Raw genomic sequence first — 19674 nt, 5'->3', positions numbered from 1 at the left:
AAGAACAGCAGTAATGTTTATATTGTTCTAATGTTTTAGTGCTTACTTTCTCATGTTTAAATTTTATGTAACCTGCCCTAAGATGACTATGTGATGAAGGCCAAGGATAAGATATAGATTAAGGATAAGATATAAATTAAGTAGAATAAATGTGCCTCCCACTTCTTACATTTCTGCTCAGTCCTTGGATAGTCACTGATTCTTTAAATTTATGCACTTATGAGTACAAATGCTTGGCAAATTCAAATATCATGGTACATCTAATAAATAGCACTAATGTTGCATTTTCATTCCTGTGATCTTACGGTCTCATCGCTTTCCCCTATTATACCTCTGTTCCACCAGTATCCTATGAACCTTCCCTGTCCTGGGATATGACTCTTGTTTCCTCCCATTCGTCTCTGTAGTAGTTAGCTCAGGAAAATATTCTTGGGAAGTCAGTATTACTGGCTGATCTTTAATAAAATAAGAGTGCAACCAGAACAAATAATGTTCATTCTTATTTTAAGTGTGTAAGTATTAATAAGAGTAATGTATTATAATGGCGCTATTATGCAGTGGTATAATTAGAGCTAATGATGGTACATTGTAATTATATGTATTCTAATTACAGTATTGGCATGCTGTATACTGCGAGTCCTGAAATGTGTGATGATTAAGGTGTCTCAAAAGTGATCTTCTCAAAATGGATCAGTGACAGGGCTGCTAAGCAATGAATATATGAAATCAATAGACAATTATTGTTATCTAAGCTTTGACAACCCTTTATTCCATCTGAGCGGGTACAACCTGAAAACATTTTAACCAATATTTGCCTATGCCTTTCTCACACTGTATCCTAGTTTGTAATTTTTATTTTTTTACATTTTTAGTAGTGCATAAAATGAAAGGAGATTAAATAAATCATACCTCCAGGGTTACTATAGTGGAAAGTGTGTGAATGGAGTGGATAATGAGGTAGATGTTACAAAGTGATGCCGGTGCTAATGACTGTAGAATAAATTCACCCTGTTTAGCAGTGAGCTCCTGTCAGCATTAACCCTTCCTTGTCTTAAGCTGAAGTGGTGGCATTTCAGAAATTAAAAGTAGGGTGGAGTGAAAACAGTTTTGCTGAATATTATTGGTGGGGAGAAGGTGAACTTCTCCATTGGTTGTTCTTCTCTGAGGAAATTTCAGCTCACCTAAATGTTGAATTAAACTGAATTGGAAGACGAAGAAAGATGGCTTAAGAGAGGGGAGCCGGTAAGAGTGGAGGGCCAAGCCCACTGTCTCATTCAAATATGTTAAAATAATAGTAAACAATATTCAAACTTGAACCACAGATTCACACATGGCAATAATGGGGAGGTGATTTTGTTGGATGTTCTCCAGAGGAGAACTGAAATTCAAAAGAAACTAAAAGAAAAAGAACATTCAAAAGTTGGTGAGAAAATGAGTTCCAGGGAATTTTGGATCAGCTCTGCTAAAAAGTTCTCTCGTTGTTACTTTTTCTTGCAAGTTATGTACATTTCAAGAAAGAACAGGAAAGGTCCAGGTAGACAGGTGTTGCTTTTGAATCTGAGAGGTAGGGTCTACCCTGGGGAAGGAAGAGAAATCTGATTCCAAAAAAGTGTAGTTCTGATTAATAAACTCAGGAGCAAATGTAATTTCTGGGCATATGTACAATACACTACACTACAGTTTAGTGATGGAGTTGCTAAATCCCTTTCAGAATTACAATTAAACTGTATATATACCCTTGCTATCTGCTTTGCCATAGTGTTGCATAAGCAATGCATACAACGAATATTTCAGAGTAGTGACTTGGGTGCTAATTCTTGCTGGAATCAGGTAGCTGTTGAGGTCTGCTATTTCTGCCTTACTTCTAGATCCATAGCTTGTATCTAAAATGTGAATGATATTCCTATGAACTTCAATCCTGATATTATGAATTTCTTTCCCTTCTAATTGGTATCCTCATATAACAAAATAGTAGCAATGTAGCAAAAATCTACATTGCCTGCAGCTGCAAGGCCACAAGGTCTTTCCTAAAATATTTTATGTCTTATACAACCGTCTGCAACCCCACCATCTTCCAGGTTCCTTGCTTCCTATTCTATTTCTGTTCTTTAGTTGGGCCTTTATGCCATGTCAGCAACTGCTTACAAATAAAAATAGTTGTGTGTGTAACAGTCCCAAATAATCCTGTTCCACCTGGCTGTATCTGAGGGAGAGGAGACACAACAAGGCCTGCTCCTTGACTAGGCCGGAACCAACTGCTATTTGCTTCTCCTGTTTCCCTCAGCCATTCTAGCTCACAGGTGGTGAACCTCAGGCTTGGTGGCCAAATGTGGCCATCTGGTCTCTCACCTGAACATGTCCTCCTGAAGTGCCTGGTTGGAATGTGTTCTTGAACTGTCAATAATATCCCTTACTTGTATGGAGCAAAAATAGGAGAGGTGTGTGGCATGGGAAACATATGTGAGCATAGAAACATCTGACTTTCACATGACTGTACAAAGACAGCTGCCATTTTTCACATCTGGCCCTGCACACCGCTTGAATGTAGCCCCAGAAAGATTACCCATGAGGGAATGTGACCCCTCTTATGTGAGAAGTGGTACTGAATTGGTAGTAAATCTTCCTTCCCCAACTCCACCACCACTCCTTTTGTATCATGCTTGAAGGAAGATAGGATGCTCTCTTTTAGATGGACCACTTTGGTTGTTGCTTTCAGTCCACAGATAATGTGTAATTGATTACGTTTTCCCCATTTGCATTGTGTTTCGTCTGCAGAGAAACAAATGCAGGGTGGAATAGCACAATGAGAACATAGTCTATCCACTTGATTATGTAACTCATGCAAGCCTCACAATTTTGCCACAGCAGACAGTGCAACAAATAATGCCCCTTTGGGGCAGGGAAATGAACTGCAACAGAAGAAAAACAGTGCTACAACGCGACATTACAGGACAACAGTAAATGGTGCCTTCTCTTAGTCCTACTTCTGAGTCATGTGAGGGAATCTGTGCACACAGAGCTGGTGCCACTTTTCAGATCTTTCCTTCCGACACAGTGCTGGCAGGGGGCAGCTGGGTGATGGGATGGTAGGGACAGGACCAGCAAGCATTACCCCACTTTCCTCGTCATGCAATTGTATTCATGTGACACATTACACCTGAACAAGGCAGACATCTATTCAGGCATAGGCAAACTTCGCCCTCCATATGTTTTGGGACTACAATTCCCATCATCCCTGACCACTGGTCCTATTAGCTCATGGGAGTTGTAGTCCTAAAACATCTGGAGAGCCGAGTTTGCCTATGCCTGATCTATTTGATTGCATGCAGTTATTATAAATTGTAAACTGCTTTGATCACAGCAATATATAAATTAAATAATGAGGACCAGTGTGGTCTAGTGGTTGGAGGGTTGCACTAGAACTTGGCAGTCTAGAGTTCAAGTCCCAACTTAGCCATGAAGTTTTCTGCATGAGCTTGGGCCAGCAGTCACTGCAATTGTACAAATATCAGTCACAAATATAGGCGTCCCATGGAGAAGCCAGTTCATACAAATGGGGTTTGGCACACAATCCCCATCAAGTCATTATCCTGGTAGCAGTTCCACATATTCTTGCAGGCATTTACGTGGAAACCACTGAGAATTTAAACCTGGTCTTGGGCTGCTATGGGTCATGGGAAGAATTTGTGTTTCAGAAATGTAGAGGTGTCCAAGCAATTTAGAACGACCGATTAGCAAATATTGTAAGTATCCCTTCTCTTTTTCAGATCTATGATAATTCTAATATCTTGGACATTTATCAGCAATTTACATAGAATTGGCTATACTCTTCCTATTTAGGATCATATTTTGGTGTGTTTTGCAGTGCAATGTTTATAAAGAGAATATTTCTTTTGAATTCTTAAATGCCTTTCCAAATAATTATATGAAGAGCAAAGTTTAAAGGGTTTTTACATGCAACTGTCATCATCGTAATTAATTTCCAGTAATGCTTGATGTATGGAAAGTGCTATAGCAAGTAAATTGGACAGAAGCCTCCACTATTTGAAAGAAAGGAGGTTGTGAAAGGCTGCTGACTAATACAGCACTGACCTGAAAGCAAATCCTTACATTCACGCTGGACCGGCTGTTCCCATGACAACCATTGTTATTAGTAACTGAAAATGTATTGCTGTTAAGAGTGGCAGCATATTCCACCCCCCTCCCCACTCTCTCAGTTCAGTTGAATTCAAGCTTTACTTATGAAAATCAGGTACTCAGATCACAGCTACGCGAATTCAGCGCACCTTCTTTTATCACAGTGCAAACTTTAGGGCTTATCCAGAAAATCAGTGAATATGTATACCCTGGTGTAGTTTTATATTTTAATAGAGAAACCCAGAAGTCTCTGTTCTAATATCATGATATCCAATCCAAAGTAACGGGCTGTGGGAGGGGAGGGAATTGGCACAGAACATGCGGGGCTATGTATGCGAGGAGGGGCAGGTGAATGTAGGAGATGCTTATATAATAGGGACTCACACCGTAAAATAAAAATAAAAATGCAGTGTCTAGAAACCATGAGGAAAACCAAATGCATGAAGAAAACCAACATTTTTAAATTAATTCATCACCACAGCAAAGGTTCCTTTACTAGCTGTAATTTCTTGCTGATAGTAAAATCTAATCTCTCTTGCCCCTCCCCCGGCGCAAAATAAGTTACTTGCAGTCCACCAGTTCCCTCTCACACCTGACGTTCCCTTGGCATCACCACTGCTCAGGCCTTCATCTCTTTCACCATGTCCTGCAATCTTCCTTCTTTCCTCCTCCTCCTCCTCTCCTCTGTTAGCTGCTTCCAGTTATCCTTTTATTCTCTTCACCTCTCTCTTTCGCACAGTCAAATCTTAGCTTAAGAGCCTAAGATGAGTCTTATTGGATCAGACCACCAAGTCCAACATTCTGTTCTCACAGTAGCCAACTAGATGCCCTTAGCTAAATAAGCCAGAATATGCACCAGTGGCATTTCTGGATACTCAGAAGACTCCAGAAACAAGCCCATGGCACACACGTGCATGCAATTTTCATATAAGAATGTATATGTATAAATATGCATATTCCCTGTTTAGGGAAGTTTTTAATGTTTGATGTTTTATCATGTTTTTAATATTCTGTTGGGAGCCGCCCAGAGTGGCTGGGGAAACCCAGCCAGGTGGGCCGGGTATAAATAACAACAACAACAGCAGCAGCAGCAGCAACAACAATGTAAATCTAAACTGACTTTCAGAGGGTGGGGGAAAACGCTTGGCTGTCAGGAGTGACCCTGAGCCTTGGGGTGGCAACAAGATTTTCTGGGCCTAGTTCGCTGTATGTGGATTGGGCCCTCCATCTCACTCATTGGCAAGTACAACTGCTGATTTACATTATAAGGCTAAAAATAAGTGCTGCTGGGGCAAATTAAGATGTTGAGTGGCTGGAGTCTTACTAACTGCACTTTGTAGTGTGTCCAATCATCCTGTAAGTGAAATAAAGGGGCGTTAAAGGGGGGAGGGAGCAGGAGATCTGGGCCTCAGCAAAAAAACAATAGCCCAGGTCTCAGACCCCTAAAAATGCTCCTGCTGTGTATGTGCTCTCTACACCCACATGTAACCCTTTTGCTCAAGTGATTAAACAAACCAAGGATGGGATGATTAACCTGATGAGTTCTATCAGCAGAAGCCTTTTGCAAGGACTTTGGCTGATGTAGTGGGATCTTCCCCATCTCCTTTCCCTGTGGCCCCACAAAAATTGACTCTGGGGAGGTTGGAAGAACCCCCAGAAAAATGTGTGGGAGGAGGAAAAGTGTGAATGTTCCGTCTGGCAGTCTGAAACACTTGCACTCACAGAAGAATAAGAAAAATGTGACACTGAATTTCTCCCCAGGAAACCACAGCTAACCATAGTTTCTTGTTACATATAAACTGGGAAACTATGGCTAATGGCTTCCCAACAAGCTAGGATATGAAGCCATAGTTTCCAGTTGTCTTCCAGATCTTGGCTATATTGAAAGTCATTAATATAGCTTTTAGTTCACATGTAATGAGAAACTATAGTTAATTGCAGCTTCCTGTATTATGCCTACACCTGTCTAGACATGGACATTTATCATCCACACTACCTCACTCACCAAAATTTCCATGATTAGACAGGTGTGGGCATAATGCACGGGAGATGTTTGTTGTAGTACTGGAGAGACTGGGTTCACAGCCCTCTAGGAGGTAAGTAAAACATAAGTGGCCTTATGTTTGAGACCAAGGTTGACGATCAGTAATGAAAGAGGACTGTTTTGAAGGTGAAGGGCAAAAGTAAGATCAGGGTCTAACCAGGGTTGAGCAACTGGGCCTGGTAACTGAGAAATCTATCCAAAGGCGATAAGGCAAAACTCTCTGATCCAAAACTCAGGTACTATACAGCACTTTAGCATTGCAAGCTACCTGGGCAAAAAGATGAATGCATTTCTCACACAACTGCTTTCTAGCAGTTATTCTAATTCTTAAGTGGGTGGGGAGAAATCCTGACCTAAATCAAGCAGAATATATTATTTCTTATCTTGGCATATAGACTGCAGTGTAATAAATAATGAGAAAGATCATGTACTTGATCTGACCCACAGAGGCAGATATGAGATTTTAAGCTACTGCCTGCACATCTTCCTTAAAAACACATTGTGGACCTGATTTGAAAGAATGAGGCTGTAAAATATCCACCAGGTTGATTTAGGTCACAGAGAGATTTTTAAAGGTTATGATAGTCAAATGAAAGCCTATAAAATGTCATGGTTTGGTATGAAGAGGTTGGCTTCTGAGTTTTGTTCTATAACTTCTCTGGAGCCTGAAGTCAGCTCTTGAAAATGAATCACCACAGCATCTCCATTGCCTAGATCCATTCTCAGACACCACAAACCCACTTCAAGAGTAGTGTAGTGAAGCAGAAGCGGAGGGGAAGCTCAGCTCGTACTTTTTTCACAGCAGGAGTGATTGTGTAGTCTGCTGGAACATTATTTGCAAGTGTTGCAAGCTTTGGAGTTTGGAGGACAGGTCTGGCCTGGGACAAAATCCCTTTGTTAAATTTACAAATAATAATAATATTAATAAAAGTAGGTTGGCTCAGACAGTGACTGGTCCAAGGTTGCTCAGTGAACTTCATGGCTGATTATGGAACTGAACCCAAGCAACAAAGTTCAACATGCTAACCACTATCCCACCCTTTATTGGATCATTCTCAATTATTCTTGGAAATGTAGCTCTGGTGGTGGGATATGACTCTGGGGACAGATGTGACAAGCTCCTGCACTTCAAAATTTAGCAGTATGTAGTTTCAGAACATGTGTACAGTGGTACCTCGGGATGCGAACGGGATCCGTTCCGGAGCCCCGTTTGCATCCTGAACAGAATGTAAGACGTGACTGCACGTCTGCGCGTGTGCGGGTCGCGTTTCGCCGCTTCTGCACATGCGCGTGATGTCATTTTGATCGTCTGCGCATGCCCAAGTGGCAAAACTCAGAAGTAACACGCTCTGTTACTTCCGGGTCGCTGCGGAGCGCAACCCGAAAATACTTATCCTGAAGCGTATTTAGCCCGAGGTATGACTGTATTAAGTTAGATTCACCTTGCAATGCTAACTGAAGCAAATATATCCCCCATTCCTACTTCCCACATTGATGAGATGTATTTCTCTTTAAATTACAGTATGCCCCCCTAAATTTGCATCTATACATATAAATTAGCATATGCTAATTTTGTGCACAGATGTTCCCTGTTTTGTACACTTTTGTGAAGCAAAAGTGGCCACCCTATTTACCATCACAAACCATGTTTTCAGTCAAAATTTCACCATGTTTCTCTTCCCATTTCCCTACGGGAGGTTCAAGATTTATGTGTACTCTTGTAAATATCTGAAACACTGTGAGGTGAAGAACATAGCTAGTAGGGCACGGAGTAATTACCCCTACTTTAGAAACATACACTTCCAATCAAAATCACAATCTCCTATAATTTTAAGCATCTATACAGGTGTGTATATGTGTGTGTACTTTGTTACTTGCCACAGCAAGGAATTTGAAGCAAATAACCTTCTCTGGGCTCAGAGAGTGACAACTACTTGTAACATCTGTAATTAGTGTGTGTATATAGTGGTGTATGTTTGTGTTGGTCTAATAAAGGCAACTCTTATAGCAGCTGATTTCTGTGGTGAGCTTCACCACTTGACAAAGCTTCCGTGGCACACACAGCAGACACCCAACAAATACAGGGCAATTTAGACATAGTTTACAACACTTGGTCAGAAAAACACTGGGGCTGCATTTGCACATCATGGTTTGTTTGTTTGAATGAAACAAACCATGGTCCCTGGTTGATGCAAAATGCTACGCCAAGGATTGTATTTCATTTCCTCCACATGCTAGTAGGTATGGTCAAAACAGTCCAGATTGGAGTGTTCGCAGTTAAACATTAATTGATGTGGAAACTGGGCTAATACTTAGAACAAAAAGCTTTTTCTTGTTGGAGAATAAATCTATTAAATGCTGCATAGATGGGAGTTAAGACATTTTGGGATGATGTGTTAGAAATCATATTCTGAGCTGTGGACTGGAAAAAAGATTAGGTGTTGGTTCTGTTGTGTTGCTTAAAAGATACTGTAAGTGCAAAAGAAAATGATTTTGTTATACAAAAGAATAAAGGGACACAAATAAGAAATTAGAAATGACAATATTCAAAAACCAGTGGGGGAACATTTCAACTATGCTGTTGCTTGGGTCAACACTTAATGGATCACAAAAAGTTTATGCCATAAACTTTTAGGTGCTACAAGGCTCTTTGTTGATTTCAATGCAAAAAAAGTTCCTCTGGAAATTCATTTTGTTATGAACTTATTAATATTTATTCATCGATCAATACTGGCAGTTTTTGAAAATTAAAGCAATGCCCTCATAAAAAGAATAGTTGGAGACAGTCTGTTAAGAAGGTAATACTTGTCATTTTATTCAGTCAAAGAATTGAAATGTTGGCACAAACTTTCTAATCTTAATTGATGGCTGTGATGTGTTCTGAAACACTAACTGCATTGTTAATTAAATCCCAGGTAAATGTGACTTTGTACCTTTTTATCTGTGTATGGGAACGTGAATAAAATATTACTTAAAAGCGGGATATTTTTGGCACATACTGATAAAAGTTTCATACCTTTGTACAGAGAAGTCCGTCTTCATCCACCCAGTCCACAGGTCCCCAATCTAAAATGGTTATGCATTGCTGTTGACAACTTTGTATATTTTGGGAGCCACCTTGAACACAATTTATTGTATGGAAATGCAGCACACAAACGTCTTTAATCTAATATTGTTGAATGGATGCACCCAATTTGGCATGTGGAAGGAATCACTATTTAACTATGTGCATGGCTTGTGAGCCAGCTTGCTTTTGACATCATTCCTTCTATTTCTGATGTTTAGGTTGTGAACACATTCGCTTATTTGCCAAAATGTTACCATGTACATGCAAAAAAGAGGTCTTACAGATGGTGTGTGTGTGTGTGTGTGGAAACCCTAAGGTTGTAAAAGTACAAGAAATCCCTAAGGGGTGGGGACCCCAATCAGGAATAAGACATGCTCAGAAGCTGTGAAATGTTTGCTGATTATTCTGGGGGCTGGGGCTGGAAAAACAAGTGGAGGTGGACATGGCTGGCTGACTGGAACAGGGAACAGAACTCCACATTATAAGAGGTTTTTTTTTATTGCAGGTCCTGCATGTGCCACTGCTTAACTTGTTTTCAGCAACTTTCAGGCTCAACACATAGTGAAAATTTACCTGACGCCATGTGATGATTTCCGCATGGATTAACTTTAACCCACATTCCAACTCTACAATTCTATAATTCTTAACACAGCCATTTGCCTTTGTGAATTGACACTTTAACTGATGTATAAGGATTCTTCAGAAATCCAAACCCCCACAATCTACCCTGAAAACCAACAAATTGTGCATGCAGCCAAGAGCTCAACCTAGCTCAGCAGAATAGCATCTGTCTTCTGTACATTAAGAAGACCTTTCCATTGTACAAACCAGCTTGCAAATTGCAGTTGCATATACAGACAGCAAATAAGTTATGATCAACAATTAGATGCTGAAAATTACATCCTTAATGCATTACATTTAATATCTATTTGGAAAAAGACCTTTAGGTTCTTAATTGGCACTTTCTGGAATAACCATAGCTTACTGGCTAGCTAGATACCAATTCACATACTTATTTAATATCAATTAACACATTCCGTAATTTGAAACCTAATTAGCTTGCTATAGCTATTCTATCAAATGGCAATTAAATGCTTGAAATTTCTAACAAGTTGGCTGTACGAAGATAATTAAGTATGCATTCGCTTAAGTAATTTTTTACTTAATTACATCACAAACTAATTTTGGCTACATGTATTAGACCTTTCAATAAATGGAGCTTTATCAATCAATTGGCATCTAATGAACCCATTATTTATTTTCTGCCCATGATTGAACCGTCTCTTTGCTATTTTTCCTTTAGATTCCTATTACAATAGTACTGTAGAGTTGACATTGTTCATATTCACAGTCTGGAGTTTCTTTTCATTTCTTGAACATTCTTCCTGACATTGTTGCCTCAGTGCTGCTTTTATTATCTCCCTGTCAAAAGACATGCATGGATAGATGGCGTCTGCTTGTTTAACTTCACTGAGTCAAGCAATAGTATACAGATTGGGTCTTTTCCTCCCAGAGCCTAACCTGTTGTTGTTGTTTAGTCGTTTAGTCGTGTCCGACTCTTCGTGATCCCATGGACCAGAGCACGCCAGGCACTCCTGTCTTCCACTGCCTCCCGCAGCTTGGTCAAACTCATGTTCGTAGCTTCAAGAACACTGTCCAACCATCTTGTCCTCTGTTGTCCCCTTCTCCTTGTGCCCTCAATCTTCCCCAACATCAGGGTCTTTTCCAGGGAGTCTTCTCTTCTCATGAGGCGGCCAAAGTATTGGAGCCTCAGCTTCAGGAAGAGCCTAACCTATATGTCTTCAAAGTGCAGTGCTGCTCCCTTGAAGATCATTCAGGGCCAGCCCTACCATTGGAGTGAAGCAGCTGCAGGGAGCGGACAAACTGGGTGTCCATGCAGCCTGCTGTGTGCCCCTGAGCCTGCTGCCTTAAGGAGAAGAGAAGGCAACTGTCCTGTACTGAAGTAAGATTCAGCTACTAATCTAGTTGGCTTTTGTACAAGGAATGGGGTGAAGGAACCATTTGCCTCAGGCAGCAAAATGTCTTGGGCTGACTCTGAGAATTCTACATAGAGTGAATTCCTACCAATTTGCATGGGTGCCTTCTTCTTCATGTAAATTACGCAGGAGGGGTCTCTTAACAACTCTCAGCACCCTTAGCAAACCACAGTTTCTGGGATTCTTTGGAAGATTCAAAAATGGTATGCTACTGCTTTGAATGTGTAGTGTAGATGGGGTCTAAGTGTTTTACCTTGGTATTGGGAAAGAATCTCTTCAGTAGAGAAGATACAGGAAATGTCTTCCATTTTTTCCTTCTAATTGGCCTAATAAACCTTTGAACATTGCCTTCATATTTTGCTTTCTAACTTGCTGTATTGATGTCTGATTGACTTAAACAAAAGTGAAGCATCTGGAACTCTTGCTGGTGGGAGTGGGGAATGGAATGAACATGAACTTTAACTTTAGTTCTACCCCAAATTGAACTTAATTATTCTTTAGCTCACCCAGCCCATTCTTTTTTTTCTGGGGGTCCTCAAGGGTATGCAGTACCGACACCTTTTTTTCTAGAAGAAAAGCACTGCACCCAGCAATTATGGGAATTACTTTCAGGTGTTCAGAGATTTGTTCGACAGAAACCGTTCATTCCAAGCAGCTTCAGAGGTGCAATTTTCATCACAATGCAAATGGCCGCATTATTTTTTGCCAAAACCCATAGCAAGGGAGACAATGTTTACCTTACCTCCATAATTATCAGCTCTCATCCCGAGGGCCTGCTATTTACATCTTTTAAAATTTCATTTTAGCAGCAAAGGTGTGTTTAATATCACACCTACACTGGTCTTCAGTACCCTGCTTTGCTGTTTAAGTGCTCAGGTGGTCTTAATCCTTGTTACACCTTCACTGAGATTTCCTTGTCTTTCTTCTCTGCTGCCCTGAAAAGCCCAACAAGCTACAGTAGCAGCAGCAGTGGTGGCACTGCCAAGAGGCCCAGTGTGGGATTCTCTGACTTTCCCTAGCAGATATTACAACAACTAGCTGCTGCGGCTAACTGGCAGCACATGTGTTGGTTCCCAGAATCCCATGTGTACTGACCCTGAGTTAAGTTTATTCCCTTCCCTGCTGCATAAGAGTGCCTAGGATCACAACTTGGACATCACTGCATGGATTATGCTTTTTCAGTGTACAGATAATACATATCAAAACAGAAAGGGTGTGCATAAGAGAAATGCATGACTGGAAACATCAACCATGTTTCACACAGGTACCTCTATCAGGGAACAAGGATTACAGCTCCCTGTAAGGGCACATTCAGTGGCATGTGATGCCGGCTGATGTGCGGACTGCAGATTAATTAATTAATAATAATTAGGCACATTTTTGCACTGAAGTGCTTCAAAGTGACCTATGCGGTAAAAATAAAACAATGAAGACATTAAAATCAGATAAAAACAGCAATAAGCCAAAACTAGAAGGCTCATCTGACAATATATTTGAAAGGAACAAGTCCTACGCACCCCACTTAAAGGATGAGCATGACAAAGGCCATCAGCATATCTAACTATCTCCCAATTAAAAGCCATAAGCTTGGGTAAATAAAAATGTTTTTGCCTGGCACCTTGAAGCAGACAGCAATGACACAATATGGGTTTTTTCCCTCTCTTTTGCCTGCATATATTGTTCATTATGTTTTCATTTCCTGGGATTAATTTGTGTAGAAAAGTGCTTTTGATTCTCCTTTGCTATTATTTGCAGATCATGCTTACATCTTTCATAAACTAAAATGCATCCCCCTGGTCTTCCGCTGTTGTCTTCTAAACAAAATTTTCCAAATTGATTTCAGCCTCTGGTCACCATTCTCTTGCCCACTGGGGCAAATTAAGGGCCTCACACAGGAACGTGGTTGTACAAATGTAGATGTCAGACCCATCTGATTTCCCTGACCATGGCAAACCCCAGAGAGCAGTAAAACTAGAATTTTATTTTAAAATAATATTCATTTAACAAACTTAGAAGTATCTACAGAAGACTGTGGAGTACAGTGAAAGACTGTGTCATTAGGATCTCTCTTTTTTATATTTTGTAAATACATTGTCGGAGAAAGTATTTCAAGGATAGTGAGATATTTCATCTGTTTTTGTGAGTGAACAAATTATGCTTGAGAGAAACCCAGCGTGGTGTCACAGTAGTTGGGCATAAGTAGTTTAGGAACAATTTATTATAGACAACGTAGTAGACTTTCAGGATTTTAGTGTAATTCCCTTCCTGTTTCCTATGCACTTAACATCTAAGATAGGGTTGTTTATTTCCCTTTGAATTTATAAATCTGGAGGGAACGCTGCCTATTACATGATGGAACTCATTGCTTTGTATAGGTTTATATGAGGCAAATCTTAACACCGGGCTGGGTGGGTGGATTATGCAGATGTGTCCCTCCACCCAGCTCTCTTGACTCAGCCAATTGCCAAATGTGTGGGTGGGAGCCTGTGGAAACCCCTGAAATGGGGCATTCCAAGGACAAGAAGTGGTGCAGCTGAGCCAGCACAGGATCTGCTGAATCCTGAGCTGGTCTCACTGCTGTCACATAATGGCAATAACATCACACCAAATCGTCCTCCCCCACACCTTTAGCTGCAACTGTCATAAGCTGCAGGGCTGTGGATGTGGCAGTACCTGTGGCCCTGCCACTTCCCTAACCCCAACAAGTGTGAGGGTTACTATGTGCTATTCTGTCTTTCCCTTTCATGGCAGGAACCTAGATATCTGTAATGTAAGGGGTGGTGGAAACACTGTCCTGATTGTAAGAGTCTTAGAGCACAATCCTATGCATATCAGCTTTGGGAGAGGTGGTCCACATCTCTAACCATCTTTGTTATCCTCCTCTGAATTAATGTGGCTATACCCTCCTTGAGGTTCAGCTGTCAGACCTGGACAGAGGAGGTCAAACAAGAACAGAAAAAAGTGGGCCCATTAGCTATCACTACAGATGGATGTAGGAGACACCAAATGAGCTGTTTAAAATGTAGACTGCCTCACATTTGCCCTATTTCAAGGCAGACCTACCAACCTTGGAATCCAAGGTTGTTGTAATGTGTCATGGTGCAACGTAAGAAAACAACCACTCGGGTTCTGTAATGGTCAGCCCTAGTTTGTCCCAAGGGTTTTTTTGTAGTGGCTTGCTGTGTGAGCCAGCAAACAACCAAAAGAAAGCTCCACCTGTAAGTGGATAATAAAGAGTGTTCTTGTTACCAGCTGCTTGAATTTCCACAATCCTGCTTATGCGTAAACTAGAGCTGTGAATTACAGAAAGCCCCCAGAAGTTGTTTTCATGCATTTCTTTTTTATTATTATTAAATGTTACAAAAAAATGAATAGGAAAAAAGAAATAGAAACAATACATAACCATACATAAAAATTTTTTGTCTACACAATTTTCCAGAATTGTCATGAATTTCATAATGGCACATTACAGCAAAGGTTGACTCAAAATGGGATGGAGAGTGACCAAGCAGTGATCAATCTGTACTGTTTGACATGTGGTGAAATGATGGTGTCATCAGTGGTGGATTTGGGCTTTCAAATTTCAAGAGTGCCTTTTGTAACACCAACATTCAATGCCACCCCACTTCTCGCCTTCCATTCTAAGTCATTGTTTCAGCACCCCCTATAGCGCCCTCTTGGCTCGGCGCCCAGTGCAGGTAAACCAGTTGTGCTCCCCTAAATCCACTTCTGGTGTCATTCCTTAAATGTATGTGTGACTTGCAACCTAACTTGTTTTTGGCATCATTCCATCTATTTCTGACATTCAGGCCATTGTTTCTGTAGCCAAAATGGCACCATCAATATAAAAGAGAGAGTGGGGTGTTAGGAGGCTTACGGGAGTATTATGATGCAGAGGTCTTGCTAGAGTCAAGGGAGGGTTCTCCTTAATTGGAAATGATGCTTCTGAGAGTTCATACCTGGAAATAAGGGATTGTAGTTTTCTCTGCCTCCTGATTCAATTATTGCTTGAATATAGTAGTAGATGAGAGCCAGATACCAGGTGGGAAGGCAACTCAGAGATAAGGAGTAATGAGAGAGAATGAGGCATGGATGAGAACAGAGATGATGGTTTTCATTTCATTTTCATTTTTCCTCTACTGGTGCTAGGTTTCAGGGAAGGGCAAGGAGACAGCATATAGAAAAAGGAGAATACCATGAACCAGAAGGCATTTGAAAGTAAATGCAAGAAGCTGAACCTGAGCAAGAACTTCAACCTAGTTTTCATAGGCTGGCAGCTTCAGGTGGGCAGGGACAGTGTCCCTTTCTGTACCGCTGCATGCAACATTGAGAACAACCTGTCTAAAGGGTCGTGAACCTGCAGCCAGCCCACTTCAACCTGTACTATTTTCAAAAAATGTTTCCTTCAGTAAAAGAAAGCAACAAAAATTCATTAAAAACAATAAAGCGCATTGCAGCTAGAGGCCTAGGCTAGAACCTTGCTCCTTTAATAGCTAGATTTTATTTGCTGCTTGATGGGACACAATCTTTCTCAGGATTCTAAGGCCCTCATAGAACTATAATTCTCAGAATTCTCCAGGAAGGGGGATTGACTGTTAAAACACTCTGGAGTAATCTGTGAGGGGACTGGGGTCTTCTAACAACTCTCAGCACCCTTAACAACTATGCTCCCCATGAGTGGTATGATACTGATTTATGGGGCTCCTCAACCTGGGAAGGTAGCTCATCTAGGAGAAGGAAAACTCTGATCCTAAACTTCCACTGTGTTGCGGCTACGCTCATTCATGAGAAAAGCTTCAGAGGTAAACCGTGAGGAAAAATCTGTACCTGCTGCCTTGCGGGACATCTTCAAAAGAAGAAAAGGCTAAGGAGTAAACTCTACACAAATCTGGAGTGGGGTCCATAAGGCAGTTGGATGGCATATTGTGTGCCTCGTTCTGGCAACTCCTGCAGCCAAGCTGGTGCCAAATGTATTGCTCTGCTTTCCTTTGGACCACATCAGTTTTGTCATCTGGGTAGTCCAGGACCTCCATACACATCACCCAGGCTTGCATCCCTGTGTGTGGGGCCTGTGTTGCATTTTTAGATCAAGTCAGTGGTTGAATTCAGTGGTAGTGTGCCTGAAATAACAAGTTTCAAAAATGAATTTTAAAAAATCTAAATGATGGTGCAGCAGCATATATGCCATAAATGGAAAGGCTCATGTGTAGACACAGGTAGTTACAAAAAAAGAAAAGAAAAGAAAGCTTATCAGTGTGGGAAATGAATTTAGTTATGGTGGCAGGGGGTAGGAATAGAAACTATTCATATTGACAAGCTGAAAATAGCAAGGTTGAGAGAGGAAATGAGCATGTGGGGCAGTGGAAATGGAAGAATCAAAGTATACCATGATGTTAAGCTTGAGGAGAAGATCAAGCAGTAACTGCATTGTCAATAACAAGAGAATGTGATATAAGGAAGGAAACCCAAAGCTAAGTGTTAACAAATTATTTTTCAGGAAATGAGCAGACCTACTGAGAAGACAGAGCAGAGAAAGGAATATGAAGGAAGACTTGATACCCGATTGTATGCATCAAAAGAACAAATGAATAGAACCAAAAAGACTTTTATTTTTAAGCGATCCTTTCTCTCTATCCCAGGGGTGGAAAACCTATGACACTCCAGAGCTACTAGACTACATCAGCCCTGACCACAGGCCTTGGAGACTAGGACTGATGGGAGTTGGGGTTCAACAACATCTGGAGCTCCACCCACAGAATGTGTCTGCTGATAGAAGAAGTGGGATGTGATTTTTGCCTCTGGAGCACAGTGGGAGCTGGAATGTGGGGAGCTGGGCTGTAAATAGAAGTGGGAATTGATGAAAATCACCTCACTCCCTTCTGCCAGCAGGAGCCTCCAGTGAATCATAGACCCTGCCATGAATGGAAAGAGCCCTTCCTCTTGCAGGGGGGCAATTTAGGATACAAGACAACGTTCTCAATTATTTTATATATGTCAAGGAAGTGATGAAAATTAAAATATAGGAATTGTCCCTATGCTGACTCCTCCAAGAAGACTAAATCAAGGGTAACTCAAGAGTGTTGGATATCTTTCACGGTGCTACCACTGAATTTTTACTCTCTCGCTTCTTAGATCAAGAGTAGCCATTGCGATGTCCTCTAGAGATGTTCCTAGATTCAAACTCCTACCACCCGACAGTGAGGTCTGGTTTATATGGGATGCTGGATATGCAAAATAAATAATCCACTGAAGGGGAGCTTACATAGAAAGCTACTTTTTCAGAGGGCCTTCTCAATAGTGGTGCCTGCCCTGTGGAACGCCCTCCCATCAGATGTCAAGGAAATAAGCAAGTATCTTACTTTTAAAAGACATCTGAAGGCAGCCCAGTTTAGGGAAGTTTTTCATGTTTAATGCTGTATTGTGTTTTTAATATTCAATTGGGAGCCGCCCAGAGTGGCTGGGGAAACCCAGCCAGATGGGCAGGGTATATTTATGTTGTTGTTGTTGTTGTTGTTGTTGTTTTATCGCAGACCATTGGTCCATCTCACTTAGTCTTCTCTAGAGTGATTGCCAGTGACTCTCTAGTGTCTCCAACTTTCCCAACTCTGCCAAAAGATGTTAGGGATTGAACTGGGGAACAGTTTAATGTTGTACCACTGGGCTATGGCCTCTCTATCTAGTCCCAACCTTGTTCAAACAAGTCTTATGCGTGCAGAAACCAGCAACCAGGTGTCAGTGTGATCTCACGTTGGTAACTTTATTTTACACACCCAGCATCACTTCTAAATTAGGCCTAATTCAGCTCATGAGGCTGTGATGGCCCATCATCCCATTTAAAGGATGTTGCTGAATTGTTATTTATCTCACACAAATCCTGTTCACTGGAACTCTTTCATTGTTTAATCCAAAAGTTTATAGCTGGATGTTTATGGAAGGTTGCCTTTGCAATCACATACTCTAGTGTTTCCTGGAGAAAGACAAAGCACTTTATAGAAGCTTGAGAGATCAGCTCAAAACTACAGTATTGTTGTTGTTGTCAATATGATCACCATATCATTTTTTTAAACAGTTGTTGTTGTTTAGGGAACCCAGTATACATATCCTTGCTGTTTTTTGCCCTGCACATCAGCAAACGGCCAACCTGAGGTAACTGTGCTCAGATCAAGAAGGAAAACCCTTTTCTTTCCCCCAGAAGGAAGCAGGGGTCTGGTTGCTGCTGTGCTAGCTGAGAGAGGTGCAGTTCACTGCATGGGGCTTGACAACTGCATTTTTTACACAGAATGAAGCAAGAAACCTGAACAAATACCATTGTGCTGACAGAATGAAAGGGCTGCTCACTCTTTTTTCATTTTTGACAGAATGAAGAAAAGCTTTTGACAAAATCCATTCTACCCTGGGAATGAAGTTATTTATTTGACTAAATGCATTGTCTCGCTCAGAATTTTTCTTTTTCTTGCTTTTCTTTTTTTAAAAAAACACACCCCCAAAAACAGACTCTCTTGTCATTTCAGGCAACTTGAACCTGGCAATGCTGTAACCAGGCCTCTCAGTTTTGGGTTTCTGACTCCAAATGGAGGCAGATTTCCTAACTGCCAGCCATACAAAGATGGCCTGGGTTTTAAAAGTGAGATGTTTTATATAACCTGCTCTAGTAATTCAAGGATGTTCAGCAAATGTTAGAATCTCTGAAGGTCTGTTGTGAAGCACAGATGTTCAAAGCCAAACTGAAACGAGATGTGCTTGTGTTTTCACATACACACAGCCTGGTTGTGCAAAGGGCAAATGAGTTCTTTGGCCAGATGATTATTTTTTTTTTGCTAGTAAAACCCGCCCCATACCAATTATTGCCAACTCAATAGTTTCCTGTGGGTGTATATATCAAGTCTTCAAAATCATTTACACGCTTAAAAGCAGCAACTAAATGAATCTGAAGAACTGCGGTACAAGAGCCAAGAAAACTACCATCATTTTGAGTGGGCAGATGTAAAAGAGGACAAGGCTCCTGTATCTTTAATAGTTATGTAGAAGATTGGCTTTCAGCAGCTGTAGTGTGCATAATAAAGGACATGACAAGGTATTAAAGGGGGAGAAGACCTGACCCCTTTATCTGCCCCTTCCCCATCATAGCAAGCCAAGCACCTTCCAGAAAAGGAGGGTCTTTAACATGATGGTGATAAGACTATTAAGAAGTGGGGAAGATGGACCTCCCTCTGAAGAGAGTTCCAAAAGTGTGCCTACAGAGAAGGGTATTTCTGTGCCCCAACCTACATCCAGATACCCACCTGACACAGTTAATGCCAAATCTCCCAGGACTTGCAAAATGGGTGTTAAGTGTCCCCTTTGCCCTAATTGGCCACCCTCCACTGGGAAATAGGTTTGTAGTCTTGATTAATATCTACCTCTTGAATAATCGGCAGTTGACAACTCAT

General features: G+C 41.0%; 1 long non-coding RNA gene across 1 annotated transcript in view; it reads left to right on the top strand.

The window, feature by feature from the left end:
• The window catches only part of LOC308479567, a 113298-nt gene that overhangs the window by 74241 nt on the left and 19383 nt on the right, over positions 1–19674 (top strand). The window lies entirely within an intron of this gene.

The sequence above is a fragment of the Podarcis pityusensis genome (assembly GCF_964106645.2).
Source record: "Podarcis pityusensis genome assembly, chromosome: 6".
In the NCBI taxonomy this organism is placed as follows: Eukaryota; Metazoa; Chordata; class Lepidosauria; order Squamata; family Lacertidae; genus Podarcis; species Podarcis pityusensis.
Note: the sequence above shows the minus strand (reverse complement) of the source record. Positions and strands in the feature narration are given on the sequence as shown.